Source organism: Symphalangus syndactylus, chromosome 7 (assembly GCF_028878055.3).
Source record: "Symphalangus syndactylus isolate Jambi chromosome 7, NHGRI_mSymSyn1-v2.1_pri, whole genome shotgun sequence".
NCBI lineage: Eukaryota > Metazoa > Chordata > Mammalia > Primates > Hylobatidae > Symphalangus > Symphalangus syndactylus.
The window spans coordinates 22823708-22836487 of record NC_072429.2 but is presented as its reverse complement, the minus strand read 5'-3'; the positions used below and the strand labels follow the sequence as shown (position 1 = coordinate 22836487).

Here is a 12780-nt window from a genome sequence, read left to right as displayed (position 1 = left end):
AAAGGAAGCATTAGACTATAAAGCACCTTTCCATTTCTCCTAGGAATTATGATCTACTGCTCAAATAGACTTTTAAATGGTTGCTGAGTTTTCAGATGTTTATACTTAAATCAGTTTGAACTAGTTAAGTAGAGTTACAATTAGAATTGTAATTTCTTTTCTTTCTGTTTTTAACCAATTGTGAAGAAAACTAATAAAACTGGGAAATGAACATCTGCAACCTTTAATATGATAGTTAGGTCTTGGAAGGATGAAACAATGCTTTAGTAACCTCTGGAGTTTATTTTCCCAAACATAATGCCAGTTTAGATTTTGGAGCTCTGTACTTTTTATGTGATGACTCATAAACCATAAACCAGAAGCTTCCTCTGATGGATTCAAAAAACCAGAAGATTTAGATTCAACTCATAAGAAAAAAAAACCTATTATGACCAATGTAGCAATACCTCAATTTCTCATCAAAATTTACAAAAATACCTCTTAGTTAAGCAACGGAAAGTTCAGGATGCTTATGATCTGTGTAAGGAAATTCTCAGTAATTTATCATTAATTCAGATGTCCATTTTTAGGTTGGGAAAGTGTCAGTAAAACATGAGGTTGTGTGGAATCTTAAGCAGAGCAGAGGACCTGAGGTAATCCCATTTATGTTTGTTCATTTCAGCCTCAAATAACCCTCAGTCTCTCAACACTGCCCCTAGGATCTCATTTTACAAAGCACGGTTTCAAAGAAAACAATTTGAAGATTTTTTTAGACGCTAGAAAATAAAGTTTTATTTCTGAATGCATCTGTGGTTTGTAACACTGGTGATCCAAACTTCTTCCTAAGCAGTTTTTTGCATCTGTTAACTGACCTAAATGTCTGTTATGTGGATTAATTTAGGAAAACACATTTCAAATTATTGTTCTAGTGCAGGGGTCAGCAAACATTTTCTGTAAAGGGCCAGATAATAGATAATTCGGACTTTGAGGACCCCTTGGGGATCCTCTCTGTCACAATGAGTCAACCTAGCCATTATAATGCAAAAGGAGCCAAAGACATTATGGAAACATAGATATGTGGCTGGTGGATGTTTTCCCATCGTCTTTAGTTTGCTGACCCTTTCTAGAGCAGTGATTCTCAGTTGATGTTTGTGTGTGGCGAAGAAGGCACTTTGAGAATTTCATTGAGAGAAAAGGTCAAAAGACTTTACCACTATATTACAATCTATGCAACTCACAAAATTACACTTGTACCCTGTAAGTTTATACAAATGAAAAATAAATCAAACAAACAATAAAAACACTGAGAAAATCGAATTAAAAAAAGATAAATAGAATCTCTACTGGAAATTTTCATCATTTTTCCTTTTGAGAGTTATCTACTTTTATTTTTTGGACCCAAATAATACTTTGGCGGGGTGTGTAGTTCAATAAAAATTGCACAAATAATGTAAATGAAGGCCAGTAACTATTTTTACTATTACTACATCATTATATATTAAGACATATAACATATAATAATATTGAACAGAAATATAATTTGAGGCACATATGTAAATTTGAATTTTTCTAGCAGCTGCATTAAAAAGTTTTTTAAGGTAAATTAATTTTTATGTTGTATTTAGCACAATATATCAGAAATATTACCTTTTTACCACATAGTCAATATTAAAAATTATTAATGAGATTTTGACACTCTGTGTTTTGTAGCAACCCTTTGAAAACTGGTGTGCATATTATACTTACAGTATATTTCAACTTGGACTAGTCACATTTCTCATGCTTAGTAGCCACATGTGGCTGGCGACTACCATATTAAATGACATAGTAAAAAATCGAGTAATATGTTGCTTATGCTCAGTGGATTGCATTCTGAGGACAAGTGAAGTAGGGCATAGGACAGCTATCTCTCTCTTGCCCTCTAGAACACTGAAATTGGCAGCAGCCTCAGAAGCTTCATAACACATTTGGGGCAGTTGCCGCCAATCAAGAGACCTGGCGTGTAAGCTGAAACCTCTCTGCCAGTCAATTTAGGGAGTATAACATGAATTCTGCCACATAATTGATCATTTGAAATCTCAGGACTCATTTCGAACGGTTATGTTCTTTTATTTGCCAAACACGGGTCAAAAATTCCAAAGCCAGGAGAGACCAGAAAGATAGAAATGAGAGAATCCAGATGGGTTGAGCACAGTAGAAAATGATGGGACAATTGGTGGCAAATGGCAAATATAGGACCCTCTTCCAAGTAAACACATTCCAAAATTAAACACTGTCGTCAAAGAAGACATATCTGCAAGACCACCACTGGCTGTACAGACCTATTAGTGTACAGTCTCTGGCCACATACATTAAGCCTAAGGATGTGTCAGTATTTCAAAATAATTATCATTGTTGGATTGCAAATCTTCCTTTCTCCTTTCATCTCCTGTTACTCCAGTTCCATTGCTGACTTGACATTCCCTCTGAATATTCTTTCTTCTCTCACCGTACACCATGTTCACTAATCTTCATAATGATATTATGGGTTTGTGCTATTGGTGTTTCCATCTAACAGGCTGGGGAATTGAAGCTCATAGATGTTAAGTAATTTACACAAATTCATATGGATCATTTCTGGCTGTACTAGGATTCACTCACACGTCAGCTGATCTAAAATTTTGCCCATGTACACTTCACATCTTCTTGCCTCTTATTGAACTACTTCATACAATTTCATCACTGTAAGAATAAATTACAATTATTTAAAAAATACTAAAATAACCCATGAAACTTCTTATAATTGAACTTCCTACCTACTGACTCAATGAAGAAACCTGAAGTTAATTGAATATTCTTCTCAGATTCACTAGCACTGTATTTTTGGCCTTTGCATAAAATATTTGCTGTGTGCCTCTGTTCAGCCTGTAAGTTTCTCTTTTAAGGCCAGAGTCTTTTTTCAATCAGTCATATTTATCAGCAAAACACAGTTCATGTCACCAAAATAAAAACTAAATGAAACCAGAGGACAAAGGTTGAGTTAAAAAGTTCTGGGCCAAAGCCCTTTGACCATAAATTAATAGCAGATTGGAAATTTGATTTTTTAAAAGTCATTAATCATAGCAATCCCTAGTAAACAGTAATAAATATTTGTGTGCAACTTCTTTATACATTAAAAATTATCAGATCAACCTAGCACCAATTCATTCTGTTTATTGGAATTTTTTTTAAAGAATATAAACTTTTTTTTTTTTAAATATATTCTGTGAACATTTTGATTGATCGGAAGTTAAAAAGAAGAGCAGGCTTTTTCCTTTCCTTGGGCTTAAGTCCTGTGAGGCTGTCTCCAGAACTTCAAATAAGTCCCTCCAAGGGAGAAAAAAACCCAGCACTTAACAACATGCAACCTTAGTGCCTGGGGACTCCCTGTCACCTCACGTTGGAAAAGTGGCTGGTGAACTATGCAGATCACGAAGATTGGGTAATAAAATCCCACCACCATCAGACCAGGAAAATCTATTACTCACCTCTTCTATTAATAGAGTTAGAACTTCGATTTCACAGTGCAAAAAGCTCAGATTTATTTTGCTTACTTGAATCTCAAAGCTTGAGTGGTCTCTGATTTGGGAAATGTAAATTCTGCTTCCCTTTAAACTAAATAATAGTTCTATTTATAACACTTGTCATAGCCTTTACACTCCTTTTTGCATACAAAATGCTGCAATACATATACCTACTCCAATGTTTCTAGTAGGGGACGTTTAGCACAGTGATTTATTAGAAAATAGGAAAAAAAGAACCACGCTCACCTCTGGGGCAAGGAGGTGGGTGGGGAAACTGTTGCCCGTTCTACCCCTTTATATATGAGAAGTGAAAATCTGTCCTGTTCATTTGTAAATTCACTTTGAACCTTTCTTCTTGTTGAGCTATTTGATAACAGAAACGTGCTGAGATTTTTGTTTCAAGACAATTCCCATTTCTCAGAACTCCCCCTACTTTTTCTGTAACTATCATTCAGGAAAACGGTGAATAGCAGCTTAAACAGTTAATAGTCAGTTCCAGCTCCCATTTTTATGAGTGAAAGACAGTTTCTCTCTTAAGATGGTTAACAGTTAAATGCAGAACTAATCTAACCAGCCATTGGGTGGCACTGTTGCTCCACTGAATTCTTGGTTAAAGAGCATTTCTCTTATACTAAAAAAGGGAAACAAAACCCTGATTGTGCCTTAAGGAAAGTAGCATTGTTTAAATGGGAAAACTGACCTTCCCCTGTTTCTTTGATTCTTTCTATCTAGTAAACATTCTTTGACCCAGAAATGACAACTACTTGTTGAAAATGCAATTTTCAAATGCAAATATCAATTGTTTGATGGGTGCTACCTGGAGTTTTGTGTTGAGAAGGATTCTGAGGCCGCATCCAAGACAATGGAGAGAATGTTCTGGATTGATTAGCAATATCGGCTGTGGATATGGAACACTGGAGTAGTGACATGCTTGTCATTCTTGCTTGAGCCTACATTTTGAACTCCTTATGCTGATGCCCTCAGTATAAATTCTGCACTTTCACTGGGGCTAGAATGTAGAATATGTGGTTAGAACAGAAAGAAAAATGTTAGATTAAGTTAAGTGATATGTTAGACTCAGGATATTACAGCATATTTATTGTTCATCCCTGATAATGTGAACATGACCTGAATTATAAGCGCCCTCTTTTCTTGCCTACTTGATCTAGGCCAGAGTTTTAAGATTATGAGAAAATGATGTCATTACCACAAGAAGGATAATCATTTTGGATTGGCTGTTGACAGAAGGTGAAGGTCAAAACAAATTGTTTTCATGACAACATCAGAAACCTGGAAGCCCAACTGTATATTCGGCACAGAGTTAATGATGCCATGCTTATTTGATGTCAAATCTATTATGGTTTTTAAATTTACCATGAAAGAGCTATATCTACCATGTATGTATGATTTTGCGAGTATATTAAGCTTTCTCCAGCTCTCTAAAAACCTTACGATATTCCTTGACACTGGGTCGTTTATTGAACGTGCTATGCAAAAGAGTTTTCTGTGATAATAAAAACATTCTATATTTGTGCTGCCCAATAAGATAATCACTAGCCATTTGTGGTTACTGAAAACACTTGAAATGTGGCCAGTGTAACTGAGGAACTGGATTTTACGTTTTTATTAATTTACATTTATTTAAATTTAAATGTAAATAGCCAAATGTGTCCACTAACTTCTTTATTGGACAGTAAAGTTCTAGCCACTTCAGAAATTATGAACTCTGGGATTTGGAGGTTGCACAGTCTATCAAACCACATGACCTTCACACAACCACAATCATATCCAATAGAATAGTTAAGGTTTATTGAGCATTCGCTATGTGTACCGCACTGTTCTAAACATTTTATGTAATCTTCCCAACAACATATGTAGAAATACCCTTGTCCCCATTTTACAGATGTGAAAATTTATAACAAAGTGATATCTGCTAAAATGTAGACAGATGTCCAATTGGGATACATTGGTCCTGTGTGCTGGCTGAGGTTTGGTTTCTCTTTCAACTAATATTGTTTAAATGTGTATTCATTGTTTGTTTAGGAAGGAATTTGAGCTCATGGATGGAAAGGCAGAGAAAGATGGCCCTGGCCGTCTCAGGTCCACTCTGCAAAACAAGAATCCTCTTTAGAAGGTAGTGTCATGGCCCTTTGGTTCCTGGGAGATGCCTCTTGAGAGTCTCACCTTCCTCCCTCTTCTCTAAGTAGCTTACCCAGGTATTCCCTCTAACCAAACAGACTTCCGTCTTTGGAGGTTTTCCGGCAAATACAATTTTCTCCAACTTACTACATTTACAGTGTTGTTCTAAAATCTTTTATAGATAACTGCCCTGGGTAACCGCCTGTACCTGGCTTTGAGGGGGCACACAGTTAAGTTTTTGTGGTGGCCAGAGGACAGCAAAGTTTTACAATGGCAGAAAATCAGTGAAGGCTTCTGCTGAAGATAGAATAATGTTACTCCCAACACCTACCCCAAAACACGTGAATATGTTACCTTACATGGCAAAAGGAACTTTTCAGATGTGACAAACGGGTCTTGAGGTGGGGAGAATACCGTGGATTATCGGGGTAGGTCTCACATAATCATGAAACACCTTATAAAAGGCAGCATAAAATCAGAGAGGAGAAAGCAATGTGATAATAGTGGGGAGAGAGAGGGAGAGAGAAAGAAGATGCTGTAATGCTATACTGCTGGCTTTTAACAAGGAAGGAGCCAAGAGACAAGGATTGTATATGGTTTCAGGAAGATGGAGAAGGCAAGGAAACAGATTCTCCCCAAGAAACTACAGAAGGAATGCAGCCCTGCCAGACCCATTTTTGAACTTCTTACCTCCAGAGTTGTAGGATAATAAGCTAGTATTAGGGTAATTTGTTGCAGCAGCAATAAGAAGTCAATACACATTCTTCAAAAGGGAGACTTTTGAACCAATTCACAGGATTGAAGAGCATTGTGAGATAAAGTCTTAGTCCACTAGGGCTCCTGTAACAAAATGCCTTAGACTGGATAATTTGTAAACAACAGAAATTTATTCCTCGCCATTCTGGAGGTTGCAAAGTTCAAGAACAAGGTGCTAACTGATGTAGTGTCAGAAGGCTTGCTCCCTGCATCTAAGATGGTGCCGCCTTCTTGTATTCACATGGGTCAGAAGCTGATAGCGGGCTCTCCCAAGCCTCTTTTATAAAGGCACTAATCCCGTTCATGGGGCCCTCGTGACCTAATTATCTCCCAAAGGCCCCACCTCTTACTATTATTGTATTGGGGGTTTAGGTTTCAACATACGAATTTTGGGGACATACACACATTCAGACCATTGCAGGTAGAGAAGGGAAGGGCATTCCAGCAAATTCAAAAGCATGAAGCTTCAGAAAAACCATTCAGTGCATGGGAGAGTTGTGTATCTCTGGTTGCCTGCAGTTTAGATGTCTTTCAGGGAATTAAGAAGCAGAGCTTTAGTGTCACTCCCAGAAGCACGCTGTGTGGTATAGGAAAAAGGAGGCTTCTAGTTTCATTGTTAATCACTAGTATTATAAGAGCAATACCGGGGCCAGTCTTTCCTCCCCTATAGCACACATATACCTCAGGAGCCTCCCATGGTCTAGCTCCTTGTATTTCCTTTTCCTTACAGATCAAGAGAAAACCCCTAACTATTTGCTATAAGAAAGGATGAAGGATTCAGAGCAAAGGTCACCATTAAAAATAAGAAAGTAACTTGAAAGAGATAAAGCTACTTCTGTTACCTTAGATAGAATTGTTAGCTGCCATTATGAAGCGAATGAGAAGAGAGAAAATTATCAATTTCATATTGGAGAAAGGCTCATAAAGGAATTCTTTTTGACCCTTATCATGTATCTTATGCTTTTATCATATATATATATATGATAGCAGGATGGAGAAAAATAAAATTGGTAAAAGATTTCTTCTTAAGGTAAAGCCTTTTTTCTCCTTTTGAAAACTTTTGTGATAAGCTAGCTGTCTTGGGGGAGAAGCTAAAGTTCTGAAAGGCTGGATACATGAGCCCTAAGCATCAATAACACAGACACTGATTTGTTCAGAATCCCTAGAGATTCGTTGGTAGACAGGGCAGGGGCTAGGCTGAGGTGAGGGAAGAACTTGCTTAGGTTACAACACTTAACAAACATCAAAAACCCAGTCATCAAGATAAATGATATTTAAATATAGTATCTTAAATAAGTTTAAATTAATGTAAAAAAATACAGTTCCATTATGGAGCTTGAAGCAAATGAAAAATCAGTAACACTGAACCGATCTCTAAAGTTTTGATATTTTCATCATTATGGATTTTATATTAATTGTGATTTTTAAAAATGTTGAATTCACCCATTTATCTTGATTTTTCAGTTTTTTGGCACTTTTTATCTTAGATTCTAGTTGGCCAATAGCAAGCTGCAAAATAAAAAGGCCAAGAGATTCAAGAGTGAGAATTCATCATCTAAAAGTTTGCAGGTTTTCTAAAGTTTATTCATCAGCTAAGGCAAGTAGGTACTAATTCTGCTAGCACCATTTGATTAGGGGAACAAGGCACTGTGAGGCAAATGTCTAATGTGCAATTTCAGAGCTTACACAATGTCTTCTGTTTTCAGGTCTGTGTTTTTACCATAGTTCAGGTAATTTCTTGGCTGAGATTTATGGTTTTCTTCTCTCTTTCTTTCTAATGCTTTATCTCCTTGTCTCTTTCAAGGATGGTGCTGCTTTAGTTGTAGAAGGAATTGAGAATATCTTACGTATGTAAATTTGTCACTTTTTTCTTATTTCTTCGTTTGTTCTCATTCATATGTTAAAGCAGAAAAAAATGCTGCAGTATTAATTTGGTTTTAGGAAAATAGTTGTCAGCTACACATATCACAATGTCTAAACAAAAGAGCTGATAGTTTCTGGCAGAAATCATCATTTAAATTTTGGTTGTAGTTACAGTTTAACTAGGATATCTTCCACTGGCATTTTTTTTCTATGTTCTTTTAAATTTATATGAGTAAATATATATGTATAGGTAGATAGAGATATAAAGATGGATTGGGTAGAGAGATAATAAACATAGTTCTTAACCATAATCATAACATTATCTGTTAAATGTCTCAATTTATTTAATTCATATTTAAATGGACAAAAACAATTGTATAAATTTATCATGTACAATATGATATTTTTAAATATGTATACATTATAGAATGGTTCATTTGAGCCAGTCATCATATGCATTATCTCACATGCTTATTTTTTGTGGTAAGAACACTTAAAATCTACTCTCAGAGATTTTCAAAATACAATACAAAATGTCTCAATTTAAACGAGGGTTACATTTTGCTACCAAATGGTGGATTCATTAATTAATTAGGGGCAATTCTTATTATTCATATCTCATATAGTTTTTCACTGGTCTAATTTCTGATGTATGATTCAGAAGAAGAGTAAAAATAAAAAAGAAAAAGAACTTTAATAGAATAGCATATGTGTCAAACTATTTATTATTATTATTTTTTTACATGTAATGAGAATGCTCCAGATGGTTGAACTCATGCTGGACATGTAATAATGAGGAACCTTTGGATTGTACCCATGAAGACACAGACAGCATTTACAGAGACTAATGAGGACAGGCCCTGTCACTGGTACATCATGGCTGTGTTCAGATGGGGACAAAGTGATCATACATCAAGGAACTGCAGAATGGATGTGCCACCCAGGAAGGAGACAGCTGAGAGGACAGGACAAATCCCAAGTAGCTAACTAAAAGGCAGTGAACAGGAAAATTCACCTCTAAAATCTGGCTCCGTATGTAGGACCCTGTGCATAGGGTGAGGGTGGGATGACATTCTTTTCAAAGGGAATCTTTTAACGTATGACCAGATTGCCTTGGATCTAGAAGAAGCAATTTTAAATAGTTATAAAATGTTTATGCTTCTCTTGAAAGTTACAAACTGAGTTTGGTGTCTGGTATAGTTGAGATGTTAGCTCTTTCACCAACTAGTTGTGCCTTTGGCTGATCTACATAACTTCTCTAAAATAGGAATGATGATAGTATTTAAGCTCATAATGTGATGGTTAAAATTTAATGAGGTAAGAGATGTAAAGTACCTCCCCACAGGGCAGCCAGAGCTGTATTTTGAAACATAATCACATTATATCACTTACCTAGGCACAAAAAGCCCTCAAAGATCTGAGACTTGCCGGCTGACCTCATCCGTGACTTCTCTGCCCTTCATTCACTGTCTTGCAGTCACTGAGTTGTTTTTTTTTTTTTTTTCCCTGTTTCTTGTACACACAAATTAATACCTACAGCAAAAACCTGATGCCGACTGTTTCTGCTGTCTGAATGCTCTTCTCTCAGCTGTTTATAGAGGTCTTCCCAGACTATTTAACTAAAATACTGTCCCTGCCACCCCACAATCACCTTCTGTTCCATTACCCTATATTATGTTCTTCACAACACCTGACACTATTTGAAATTGTCTCTTTGATTCTTTTTTAAAATTTTCTGTCACCATCTCCCTTGTCTCAATGAGGATGTAAGTTCTGTGTGAGCTTGGACCTCATGTGGGACCTCAACTTGGCATTCCCCATGTTTATAACAGCACCTGGTAGTAGGCACTCAATTAAAATGCATGGAATGACTGAATGAATGAGCACAAGGCCTGTGGTTCAATCGAAGTTGGCTCCTGTCTGTATCCCTGTTGGTAACACTGCGTACACCAGTGGGATGGGGAATTTGGACCTCGTCAGGGTTGTTCAGTGGTTCTGCTCAGTGTGATTTCTCTCTGAGGTCCGGAGAGTTAAGGAGCCTTTTGTCTTAGGATTAGGGAACTATTTGCTTTTACTACCTGGAATTTGTACTGTCACAGTTGAGCATTTGAACTTTCATGGTATTCAAGTGCTAATGCGGGTATTTGAGATCTTAATAGCAAAAGTAAAAAGAATATGTACATAGTTCATAAACGGACACCCTATGCTTCCGTTTTGCTTTTATAGCACTTCATCACAGTCAAGAGTGGATTCAGTGATGCACTAAGTTTTTATATCATCTCCGACTTGCACCACAGTTAAGTGACCCCCCCGGCTTTAAAGCTTCCTGAAGCAAATTACCTGTTGCCACTGGTACTAAAATGATACTTCTTCCTTAAATCCCAATAAACCCCCCAAATGTTATGCAAATTGAAAAATACCCCTGTCAAAAGACTGTCAGATAACACCTCTCCTTCCCAAAGACTATTTGTAATCATAAAGAAACATCCAGAAGAAGTAATAAATTGTTCTAGTAGGCTGTTCTGGCAGCCATTAATAAATCAATATGAAGGGGAGTTCTGAAGGGCAAAATGTTGCTGTCGGTGGGTGTCCGATTTAATTTTGCTCTAAATTAATATTTCGAATATGATAAGTGAGCTGGCAGGAACAGATTTCATGATTAATTCTATGGAGTCAAAAATGCTTTGATGACACTTTAATAGCTGCTCCACTGATCTAAAAGTGCCTGAAACGGGCTCACGTGGGCAAGCTCACAAATTGCATGATAATGTGGATCCCACCCAAGGAGGAGATTTACTTTTTATTTTCAAATCTCTGGCGTACCTTGGGATAGACATGTTGCATCATGCAAGTAGAGACATTTTTATAGCATTGTGAGCCATGGCTGAGTGATACATGTGGTACGAGTGAGCAGAAAGTGCCGTTAAAACTCGCCTGTGAGTCCTGCCTCCCAGAAGCTGTTGTAAATCAGCTTACAATGAAATCATTTCTCCTTTGAGAATGAGAGTCCCTAGAATGAAAAAAAATATCTATTTCAAAAAGATCAGAAAAATAGATACAACCTGAGCTCATGAATGAGAAACAAGAATGAAGCTCACATGTTTACTGTGGGGTCAACTCTGCCTTTAAGTTGCTGCTAGTGTGATAGGCTTCCATTATGTGAACTGGGAGGTTCCCACTGAATTATGGCATTTATTAGCAGTGTATTGAGTGTGTCAGGTATTTTGTTAAATGTTGAGACATTAAGGAAAAAGGCGACAGAGTGCCTACACTTATAGAGCTTATATTCCTCCTTGTGAGGCAGATATTAGCTGAAGGCACAAGAAGGACTGAATAGAGGATTGAACAAAGGGTCTTAGGGCCATATGAGAAGACAGAATAAGCTCTGTCCAGGGACTTCTATGTTTCATCTCTTTCTTAAAGTATAAGATTTTGATGGGGGTACACAGATATTTTAAGCTGAGAAAATGAAGGGGAAAAGCCTAAAGGTACACATCCTCGGGCAGTGAAAAGTTAGTTATGGGTCCTAAGGGAGGTAGGATCATGATATACACTTTAGGAAGATTACTGTGGAAACTACGTTTATGTTGTGAATTATATTAGAGAAATAGGCATGTCATCATTAACCCAGATTTCTGGCTAGAACAACTCATCAAAGGTCCCCTTACTGAAAGTTTCAGCTAAATTGCATTTTGTGGGCCTGCAGGACATTAAAAGAAGCTTACAATTCATTAGACATGTGGATCTATGGATGTGAGGCTCAGAGATCTTGATTGTAGACATAGATTGGGGATCACAAATTTGAATGAGATCATGTAAGTAGAGTGTTAGAGTGAAAAGAGAAGAGGTCTTAGGTCCAAATCTTGATGAACATCAACAATTAGAGATGAATGGGAGAAGAAAGAAGCCTTTATGAGAATGTGTTAAGTCTCTTCCATGTGAGTGAGTAAAAATAAGAGAGAAATGAGAAATCAATTACTTCACTTAGATTGTTTTGAATACAGGCTGAACATTTGAAGTTGGAGGTATACTAATTGGTCATTCAGATCTCACCAATGCCAAAGCAAACACAAAGGAAAAGCATTCCTGTGTTCTCTGTTCTTGCTAGAAGCCTATGTGATTTTTAAGTTATATGTGGTTGGGTAAATGTCTGTGCAAAAGCAGTCCTGTGACATCTTTTTCTATAGGGAGGAAAAACAAAACTAAGCTTTAATTAGGTCCCTCACACTTACTTTTCTTTCAATCTGCTGACTTATGCTACAATTTTCTTTTTGTTGCCTTTGCTGTTTCAAAGTACACATCAGCGATGCTTAGGATTATTTACTATGCATTGGCATTGTATTTTTGCTATTAATATTCATTAGAACCCTGGAAAATCGATTAGTTAATTAAGTGCAAAAGACTTGCCTGAGAAGCTGTTCATTTATTCTTTTGTTTAATATGCTTCATATACATAGTATCATTCACTCATTTTTTTCAGTCCTCCCTCAAAGACTTCCCA

At 36.8% G+C, this 12780-nt stretch overlaps 2 long non-coding RNA genes across 3 annotated transcripts in view; both read left to right on the top strand.

Moving 5' to 3' along the window:
• LOC129486050 (uncharacterized) overlaps positions 1-12780 on the top strand; it is a 501974-nt gene that overhangs the window by 160239 nt on the left and 328955 nt on the right. The gene's annotated exons all lie outside the window — the stretch shown is intronic.
• Positions 582-9224, top strand: LOC134737099 (uncharacterized). The gene is made up of 4 exons (XR_010121672.1): positions 582-632; positions 4691-4769; positions 5565-5655; positions 9033-9224. It is a non-coding gene; the product is annotated as an uncharacterized lncRNA (long non-coding RNA).